This window comes from Nicotiana attenuata, unplaced genomic scaffold (assembly GCF_001879085.1).
Source record: "Nicotiana attenuata strain UT unplaced genomic scaffold, NIATTr2, whole genome shotgun sequence".
Taxonomy (NCBI): Eukaryota; Viridiplantae; Streptophyta; class Magnoliopsida; order Solanales; family Solanaceae; genus Nicotiana; species Nicotiana attenuata.
The window spans coordinates 41,584-51,567 of NW_017674854.1; the positions used below are offsets into that span (position 1 = coordinate 41,584).

Sequence of the window (9,984 nt, forward strand, 5' to 3'; positions counted from 1 at the left end):
TAACTGTTTTTCTTGTAACAGATTTTTGCAAAATAAATATAATTCTAACAAGGTTTTTTCTTATAACCCGTTTCAGTATATCGTCATGACCCTATCTTCATGTACTAGGAAGGGTTTGAGATGTGACTCCATTGTTCCCATGAGTTCGATCACTATGATGAATGTTTTATATCCTCATTTATTTTGATGGGAAAGAACATAATGATAAATGTTGAGGTTCCGTAGCTTCTGCTCGACACTTGTCTCTTTGTTTTTCAACTTTCATCTACATATCTGTTTTCCCGCACGTATCTGTGTGCAATATGTAGTCCCCCAAGTGTTTGAGTGGTGAAGTATGAAGCCTCGAGCACTTGGTAATCTTCTTCACCTGGTCCTTTTCCTGAAAAGGAAATACATACGGGACTCGAGGGTGCGATTATAGATGAAGACTGCTTAACCCGTGTATACTTCTATCAGAATAATTGTAACCCTGGGCTAGGAATTTTAGTTTTATTTCCTTTTGCCTTACAGGTCGTGACTCATCATTTAGTACGGGTTAGCGTTTTGCCTATCATCTAAAATTGTTAGTAAAATTTTAACAATTCAAAAAATAAATAATTTAACGTGGTGATACCTGACCGTGGGTTTTTCCTTAGAGGTAGTATCTCTTCAAATGAACTGCATTCCAATGTGAGGGAAGCACCTTCCCGTCCATTGTTTCTAAATCGTATGCTCCTTTTCCTGCAATGTCCCGAACTCTGTAGGGTCCCTCCCAGGTTGGACTTAGTTTACCCGCGTTGGCTGCCTTTGTAGATTGAAAAACCCTTTTAAGCACGAAGTCCCCAGTTTTGAAGTATCGCAATCGTGCTTTCCTATTGTAATATCGTTCGATCACTTGCTTTTGTGCTGCCATCCTTATTAATGCGGCTTCTCTTCTTCCTTCGAGCAAATCAAGGTTTACCCGCATTTCTTCACCATTTGATTCTTCTGTTGCCTGAGCATATCGTGTGCTCGGTTCTCCTATTTCAACTGGGATTAAGGCTTCTGCACCATAAACCATTGAAAATGGTGTTTCTCCCGTGCTTGTTTTTGTCGTTGTACGATAAGCCCATAATACTCCAGGTAATACCTCAGGCCAATTACCTTTTGAATCTTGTAACCTTTTCTTCAAGTTGTTAATAATGACCTTGTTCGTTGATTCTGCTTGCCCATTGCCTACTGGGTGATAAGGTGAATATGTGATTCTTTTAATTTGCCAGCTCTCAAAAAACTCAGTGACTTGAGCTCCGATAAATTGAGGGCCATTGTCGCAAACAATCTCCTTTGGCACACCAAATCGACATATGATATTACGCCAAATGAAGTCTTTGACCTCCTTATCTCGTACCTGTTTAAATGCTCCCGCTTCTACCCATTTAGTGAAATAATCAGTAAGTACAAGTAGAAACTTCACCTGACCTTTTGCATAATGGACCTACGATATCCATCCCCTATTTCATAAAGGGCCACGGAGCTATGACGGGATGCAGTAACTCAGCTGGTCTATGCATATTATTCCCGTACCTTTGACATTTATCACATTTAGACACGAAACTGTTTGCTTCCTCTTCCATCTTAGGCCAATAATACCCAACTCGAATCAATGTTTTTACCAACGACCTTCCTCCCGCATGATTTCCACAATGTCCTTCATGTATTTCTCTCATTACATATTCTGTTTGGGAAGGTCCAAGACACCTTGCTAATGGTCCACCGAACATCTTTCGATAAAGGTTTCCTTGATATAAACAGTAACGAGCAGCCTTTTTACGGAGCGCGTGTGCCTTCCTTTTGTCATCAGGTACGGTTCCATACTGCAGAAAAGCAACAATCTCGTTTCTCCAATCCCAGGTTAAATTATTAAAATTTACCTCATTCTTATCAGGCTCGAGAATGGTATGGAATAAATGTACAACTGAAGCATTTGCATCTTTTGCCACGTCTGTTGCAGATGCGAGATTGGCTAAAGCATCTGCCTCTAAATTCTCATCTCTTGGTATCTGCACAACTTTCCACGTCTGAAACTGCTTTATTAATTCACGTACTTTTCCTAAGTATTCTTGCATTCGTGATTCCCTGGCCGCATAAGTCCCCAGCATCTGGTTAACAACAAGTTGTGAATCACTCTTGATTATAATTTGGGTTATGCCAAGTTCCCGAGCCAATTCCAAACCTGCAATGACAGCTTCATACTCTGCTTCATTGTTAGTTATCGAATGACACTTTATAGCTTGTCTAATAGTTTCACCCGTGGGTGGTACGAGAACTATTCCTAAACCTGCGCCTTTTACGTTAGATGAACCGTTAGTGAATAAAACCCAAGTCCCCGGGTTTGCACCATTAAAAACTTGTAATTCTTTTTCTGCTTCTAATTGCATCCCCTGACTGAAATCAGCTAATACCTGAGATTTTATAGCAGTTCTAGGTTGATAAGTGATGTCGTACTCACTTAATTCTATAGCCCATTTCGCTAATCTACCTGATAATTCATGTTTATGTAAAATGTTTCGTAATGGAAAAGCAGTAACCACAGCAATGGGATGACATTGAAAGTAAGGTCTTAATTTTCTAGATGCCATAATCAAGGCTAGCGCTAATTTTTCTAATTGCGGGTACCGTGTTTCTGCATCTAGCAAAGACTTGCTTACATAATAGATAGGAGATTGTTTACCTTGATCCTCCCGAGCTAAAATAGCACTTACCGCAACTTCTGACACGGCAAGATAAATGAGTAACTTCTCTCCTACCTTTGGTACGCCAACAACGGTGGATTTGACAGATATACTTTCAGATTCTTAAGTGCTTGCTGACAATCTTCGTTCCATTCAAAATGATCCTGTTTCTTTAAAGTTGAGAAAAATTTGAAGCATTTTTCTGAAGACTTGGAAATGAATCTTCCCAGAGCTGCAATTCTCCCGGTTAATCTTTGAACCTCTTTCTTGTTAGAAAGTATATCTGGAATTTCTTCAATGGCCTTAATCTGTGCAGGATTCACTTCAATTCCACGGTTAGAAACAAGAAAACCTAAAAATTTTCCTGACGCCACTCCAAATGCACATTTTTCTGGATTCAACTTCATATTATATTTTCGTAAAATTTTAAACGTATCAGATAAGTGTGATATATGATCTTCTGAATGTTGAGTTTTAACTAGCATATCATCTATATATACTTCCATGGTTTTACCTAAATGTTCTTGAAACATTTGTGTGACCAACCTTTGATACGTTGCACCTGCATTCTTAAGACCGAAAGGCATTACCTTGTAACAGTAAGTCCCCCTGTTTGTTATAATAGAAGTTTTTTCTTCATCACCTGGATCCATCTCGATTTGATTATAGCCTGAATATGCATCTAAAAAACTTAATAGCTCATGCCCTGCAGTAGCATCAATTAACTGGTCTATGTGTGGTAATGGAAAGGAATCTTTTGGACAGGCTTTATTAAGGTCTGTGTAATCTACACAAACTCGCCACTTACCGTTCTTCTTAGGAACCACAACAGTATTAGCTAACCAGTTAGGATACTTTACCTCACGAATTGAACCAATTTTTAGCAATTTTTGAACTTCCTCTTGAATCACCTTATTTTTGAAAGTTCCTTGCTTCCTTTTTTTTTGCTTGACGGGAGGATATGATGGATCTTCATTCAACTTATGAGTCATGACTTCCGGTGGTATCCCTGTCATGTCAGAATGGGACCAAGCAAAACAATCTACATTAACTTTTAAAAATTCAATCAATTTGCGTTTTACCTCCGGGCTAAGATTAGCTCCTATGTACACTTTTCTCTCGGGCCAATGTATAAACAGCACCACGACCTCTAGCTCTTCTATCGTTGTTTTGATATTTTCGTTCTCCTCTGGTTCTTGAATGGTATCAGGCCTCGAATCTACATCTGTTTGCTTTTGCTCAGGTGAGGTTGACTCCGTGTTACCCTCACCTAAATTCTGTAATTGCTATTTGTCTCCACTATTAACAACTGAATCTGCAACGGAATTAATGCTTGTAGATGTTTGTTGATCGCCTCTGATTTGGCATATTCCCCATGGAGATGGGAATTTAATAACTTGATGTAGAGTTGATGGGACAGCCTCCATATCATGGATCCAAGGTCTCCCCATGATCATATTATAAGTCATTTCCATATCTACTATCTGAAATTTAGTTTCTTTAACAACACCTGCAACAAAAGTTGTTAGGACTACCTCTCCTTTTGTTACCACACTTGAATTATCGAACCCAGACAAGGTATGCGCCTTCGGTATCATTTGGTCTTCAGCTTGCATTTCACGCAATACCCTCAGTAGTATAATATTTACGGAACTTCCTGGATCAATCAAAACTCGTTTTACATTAGTGTCATGTACAAGTAAAGATATTACCAGTGCGTCGTTATGGGGGGTCATCACTCCTTCAGTATCCGCATCATCGAAAGAAATACTTTCATTTTCTAAAACCTGCCGTACCCGTTTCCCGTGTGTAATCGTTGCTTTCGAAACCTTGTTGGAAGCCGTATATGTTACACCATAAATATCTTCTCCCCCACTTATAACATTCACGGTTCTCTTGGGTGATGGGGGTTTTGGTGGCTCATGCCTATTTTTCATATAGGCTTGTTTCCCTTTCTCACTAAATAACTCAGTGAGATACCCTTGTTTCAATAGATGATCCACTTCACTCTGTAAGAATCTACATTCTGAAGTCTTGTGCCCGTAATCATTGTGGAATTCACACCAATGGTCTGGATTGCGCCTGTTTGGATTTGACCGCATCTTTTTTGGCCACCGTACCTTGTCTCCCATGCCTCTTAAAACAGCTACGAGCTCAGAAGTAGTAACATTGAAATTATACCCACCGAATCTCGCTTTTAAACCTCTGTCATCATCTCGCGACTCTTGTCTGTTTCGGTCATTTCTGAACCTAGATGAAGAACCAGATTCCCTGTTCCTCGATTTTTGATCATATCGTTGATTATCCTCCTTTGACCGTGAGTCTTTTCTTGCAGGTCCCATATATGGATCGTACCTGTTTTTACCTGATCTTTTTTCGGTTTCTGGCCTCCTGGAATTGCTTCTTTCTTCATGATGAAACTGAGGTACGGTATCTTCCTCAATTCGCAACTTCGTACTGTACCTGTTATAAACGTCATTCCAAGTGGTTGCAGGGAACTCTCGAAGGCTTTCTTTAAGTCTTCTCGTGGCTTCTGAACTTTTATCATTTAAGTTGCTTGCAAAAGCTATTGCAGCCCAATTATCAGGTACACGGGGTAAAGTCATCCTTTCACGTTGGAATCTATCAACAAAAATCTCTGAGCAACTCTGAGTCCCCTTGTTTAATTTTGAAAATGTCTTCCATTCTTTTTTCAACCTTTTGAGCTCCCGAGTGCGCTTTAATAAAAGAATCTGCTAGCTCAGCAAAAGAATTTATAGAATTTTCAGGTAAAAGAGAATACCAGGTTAATGCACCCTTGGTGAGTGTTTCTCCAAATTTTTTGACCAACACGGATTCGATTTCATGCTTGGTCAAATCGTTGCCTTTTACACCTGTAGTAAATGCAGTTATGTGATCACGTGGGTCTGTTGTGCCGTCATATTTCGAGATTTCAGGCATTTTGAACTTTTTAGAGATTGGAAGGGGAGCAGCACTTGGTTTCCAAGGTTGTTGAGAGTACTTATCCACATCCACTCCTTTGATCACAGGAGGAACACCAGGGATTTGCTCGATGCGCTCATTTTGTTCCTTAAGCTGTTTCTGCAAAGTTAGTACTAAATTTTGCAAATGAGAATTACTTGAGTTACCTGGTTCTCCTTCCTGTGGCTCACTGGGGTTCCTCCATTTCCAGAATTGATAAGGCCAGAACGAGGATTCTCCAGTGTGTTGTTATTAGGCGTAGGTGTGGGTGGTGCAACAGGTAATCGAGTAACAAGAGTTTGAAGAGCTTTATTAACCCGTGCATCAATTTACTTTCTATAAAGCGTCATCCGCTCCTTCAAAATATTCAGATTGCTCTTATTCAACAGCCCGGGATTCAGGAGTAGGAGTGCCTTCATGAGATTGACGTGGTGAATTTTGAGGGGAAGGAACCACGTTAATGTTTTGTAAATCACCTTGATTTTGATGGACTTGATGTTCATGGTTTCCCAAGGTATTCTCACTGTTATTGTTGTTGTTGTTGTTCGACATGATGATAATAACAGATAAAATGTAACTTAAAGAGAATAGATTATCAGATTCCCGGTAACGGAACCAATTTGTTTAACCAAAAAACTGAATATTTGGTTAAAACTAGAATTTAATAGAGAAATCGGGTTACTGAAAATCAAGAAATAAGAGATTTTGTGAACAACAATAAAGCAATGAATAAGAGTATATTTCAGTATAATCGGAATGATATTTTTTGTGTCCCCTACAGATGTTGTGACTTTATCCTTTTATAGTCAATTCTAAGAGAAAGTGTAATACCTTTGTCTTAATGAGGCAATTACGAGCAGTAAATGACATTAAAAGAAACGTTATTCAATCATTCTTATTAAATACAAATTTTCTAACGTATTTGGCATTTAATGTTGAATTTGGACTCTTTTACGCTATCAGATTCATATCTTCAATTCCTTCTGATCTTCGAGCTTTAAATGGCTCGAACAGGTACGAGTCTCGTTTCATCTGGATAGTAGCTCGTACCTTTAAGTATCTTCTCTCCCGCATCTATTGTTGCTCGTGTCTTCTAACTGTTTGCCATGCTTTGACTATTTGACCGGTCCATGTGTCATGACATGTCATCTTCAATATTTAAATTCAGTTTTTTCCCAATACATGATGAAAAGGAGAAACCAGCCTTAAAAATTAGCTTATGTAGAAATTAATTACTTTACTATAAGAAATTTAATTGTTCTTTTTCTTTCTCTTGGTAATCAACTTCTATATACAGATTCACCAGTGGCGGAGCGGGAGCCACATGCACCCAAGGTGTGTCAACCGACATTCCTTCGTTGAAAAATTAAACTGTTTAGCTTGATAATTTTTTTAAAATATGTATATATACTATATAATGACACCCTTTGACTTCTTGGTGAGTTTGTTTCTTTATACTTTGACTTCCCTTAATAAAAATCTTGGCTCCGCCACTGATATTCACTATATTGAAGTCCGTTGATCTTGTAAATATGTATCCTTTGTTCTGCTAACTTCTAGTTGAGTTCGATTGAATCATATTACGGCTCTCTTTGAACCAAAAACAGAAAAACATTAGACCTCTTTACTTATAAATATTTTTAGCAGCTCTTCCAATTAATAATTTCTGCTACTGTTAAAAGTATTACTGTTTACAGATTGTTGCGGAGTCAGGATTTTCACCATGGGGTATCAGAATATACAAAAATAAGATACATTGTAAAGTTAAGGGCAGTCAACGCATAGTAAATATACATAAACAAAAAAAATTATATAGCAATATGGTGTAATTTTCCGGGGATTGGCTTCGCCCATGATTGCGATATGAGAGAAAAATATCGAAATGTAAAATATAATGACAATTTTTTATGTTTTCTTCATTTGAATTATTTAGAATTATTTTACTTTTATCATTCTAATAACTTTCTGAAATATTTTTAAACTAATTAGATTTTCAGCTTTGTTCAGATTTTTTTTTAAAAAAAATCCTCCCATATACAGTCAGACCTTTCTATAACAGCATCCCCATATAACAGTCATTCCGTGTAAAAGCCAAGCTTTTCTCAGAACCGATTATTATGTTGTGTTATAATATATGTCATCTATAACAGCACTTCAGTATAGCAGCCAAAAAATATCGGAACAAACGAGACGGTTATAAAAAGGTTTTAGTGTAGTGGTTCCCGTGTGTAAGCTAAAATTATGCTGTGGGAGATGTAATATAGCCTTAATTTTAATAATGTTCCTAAACAGATAAGTTGGTGTGTACATTTAGAGACTGTAACCTGTGGTGTGGATTTAATTGCGGAATTGGGATAATACTAATTGAATGAATACAATGCATCCTAGCTATATCCCAATTTGATTACCTAACTCCAGCTGATCTTATCAAATTCATGTGTGGTATCTGATCATATCTTGTAACATTCATGTGTAGTGTATGAATTCATTCTTCTTTTTTGTAAAGAAATAGGTTGGCTTATTCTTTGATGGAGTTATCCTGCTTGTGCTTCATCGTTGAATAATATTTTAGGAGTATATATTTTCTGATGCATGATTCCTGTTTCTCATATCTTAACAGAAAAAGGAGTGCTAGGCTTGTGAGATATAATTGGGAGTTCAATTCATATGTGAATTCATTTGCAACATTTCATGCATAACCAATCTCTATTTTTTATATATATATTGAAATCCTATAGTACAACTTTAAAGACACAAGATATCTATTGTGCAATCCGTTCATCGTAGATGCTACTCCCTCCGGTCCACAATAAATGACCAATTTGCTTTTTCATTTTGGTCCGAAGTAAGTGTCCATTTATGTAATAAAAAAAAATTCAATTTATTTTTACTCTTTTACCCCTATGTGCATATCCCTAAAAAATTTTCTCATTTCTCACATTAAATTACTAAAATTAAATAGCAGCAACTGAAAAGTCATTCAAAGACTCGAGAACAACTACTTTAGCAATTGAGAAGTCATTCAATCTCCATGGATATCAAAGTTGAGGAACAACTTGAAACAATTCAAGACTTGAAGGAAATCAAAGTTGATGACTTCATTAAGATCAAGTAGTTGTTCTCCACCAACATGCTCATCCTCGGATTCCAAAGGAATGTTTAGATCAATTTGAAGTGGAGAAATTTGGTGCTTTTCCATTTTAGCCATGTTTAACAATAACCTGGAAATTGAGCTTCCTTTTATAAGATAGTTTTTCGTGGCAAAAATTGAAAAAATTGGCTCCAGTTTGTTTTTTTAAAGACGTTCTTAAAATTTTAGCAAAAGTTTCAAATTTTATTTTGATTTGAATAATGTAGTGATTTGAGAAGAGAAGTAAATGCCACTATAACTATGTGACCAATATTTAATTAATGGTAGTTTAGTCATACTAGGTATTTTTGTATAGAATTTAGTATTTTCTTAATGGGCGTGCCTAAAGCAAACTGGTCACTTATTGTGGACCGGAGGGAGTAATCTTAAACTGGAGTAAATTCCTTGGATAGTACACAACTTACGAAAATATCTAAATCAGAAAATAAATAAAACATACATTTGACATGTTATATCATATTAAAATCCTTTTTTTTTAAGAGAAACTTTCAGAAACCACTATGTTTTAGTGGTTATTAGCTAGTTGTAGCTACCATTTACTATATTACTTCTTATAGCTATGTTTTCAGATTTTTTAGAGTGTATTCGATGTATTTAAGCTACTGTATTCATGAATACAGTAGCATTTCTAGGCGTGAAACAGGGGATTACAGCTAGACAGATTTTGTATTCGATTGTATTCATGGCGTGAAACATGGGATTACAGCTGGACAGATTATTGTATTCGACTGTATTCACGGCGTGAAACAGGGGATTACACTGTTTTTAAACGGAAAGTGAATCAATTAACATAATAGACTCCTAATATAACTCAACAAACTCAATTATAACACACAAATTTTATATTTCCAGTTATAAAAAAGATTCTCAACCGAAAACACCCAAAAACATAGCAATCTTCAGAGAAATTATATAATACTTTTGAATACATAAATTATATTAATTAAAAAAAATATATGAATACATTCATGGAATACAACGAGACAGTGAATACAATGAAATACATGGAATACAGCGAGATACATTGAAATACAATTTAAAAAAAGGACAATGAATACAATGAAATACATGAAAATACAGCGAGATACATTGAAATACATTGAAATATATTAACAAAAAATTCAAGTAGCTCAGCCCCAAACTCCGTCGTCTTTGTTCAAGAACATCCCTAATGTCGTCTCA

At 36.5% G+C, this 9,984-nt stretch overlaps 1 long non-coding RNA gene across 2 annotated transcripts; it reads left to right on the top strand.

Moving 5' to 3' along the window:
- Window positions 1-8,138: 8,138 nt before the first annotated feature.
- LOC109219365 lies at window positions 8,139-9,320 on the top strand. Of its 2 annotated transcripts, none has more exons than XR_002066935.1 (2): window positions 8,139-8,496; window positions 8,617-9,320. It is a non-coding gene; the product is annotated as an uncharacterized LOC109219365 (long non-coding RNA). The 2 variants fall into 2 exon arrangements; XR_002066936.1 differs by having other exon boundaries at window positions 8,182-8,496; window positions 8,614-9,320.
- Window positions 9,321-9,984: the final 664 nt, after the last annotated feature.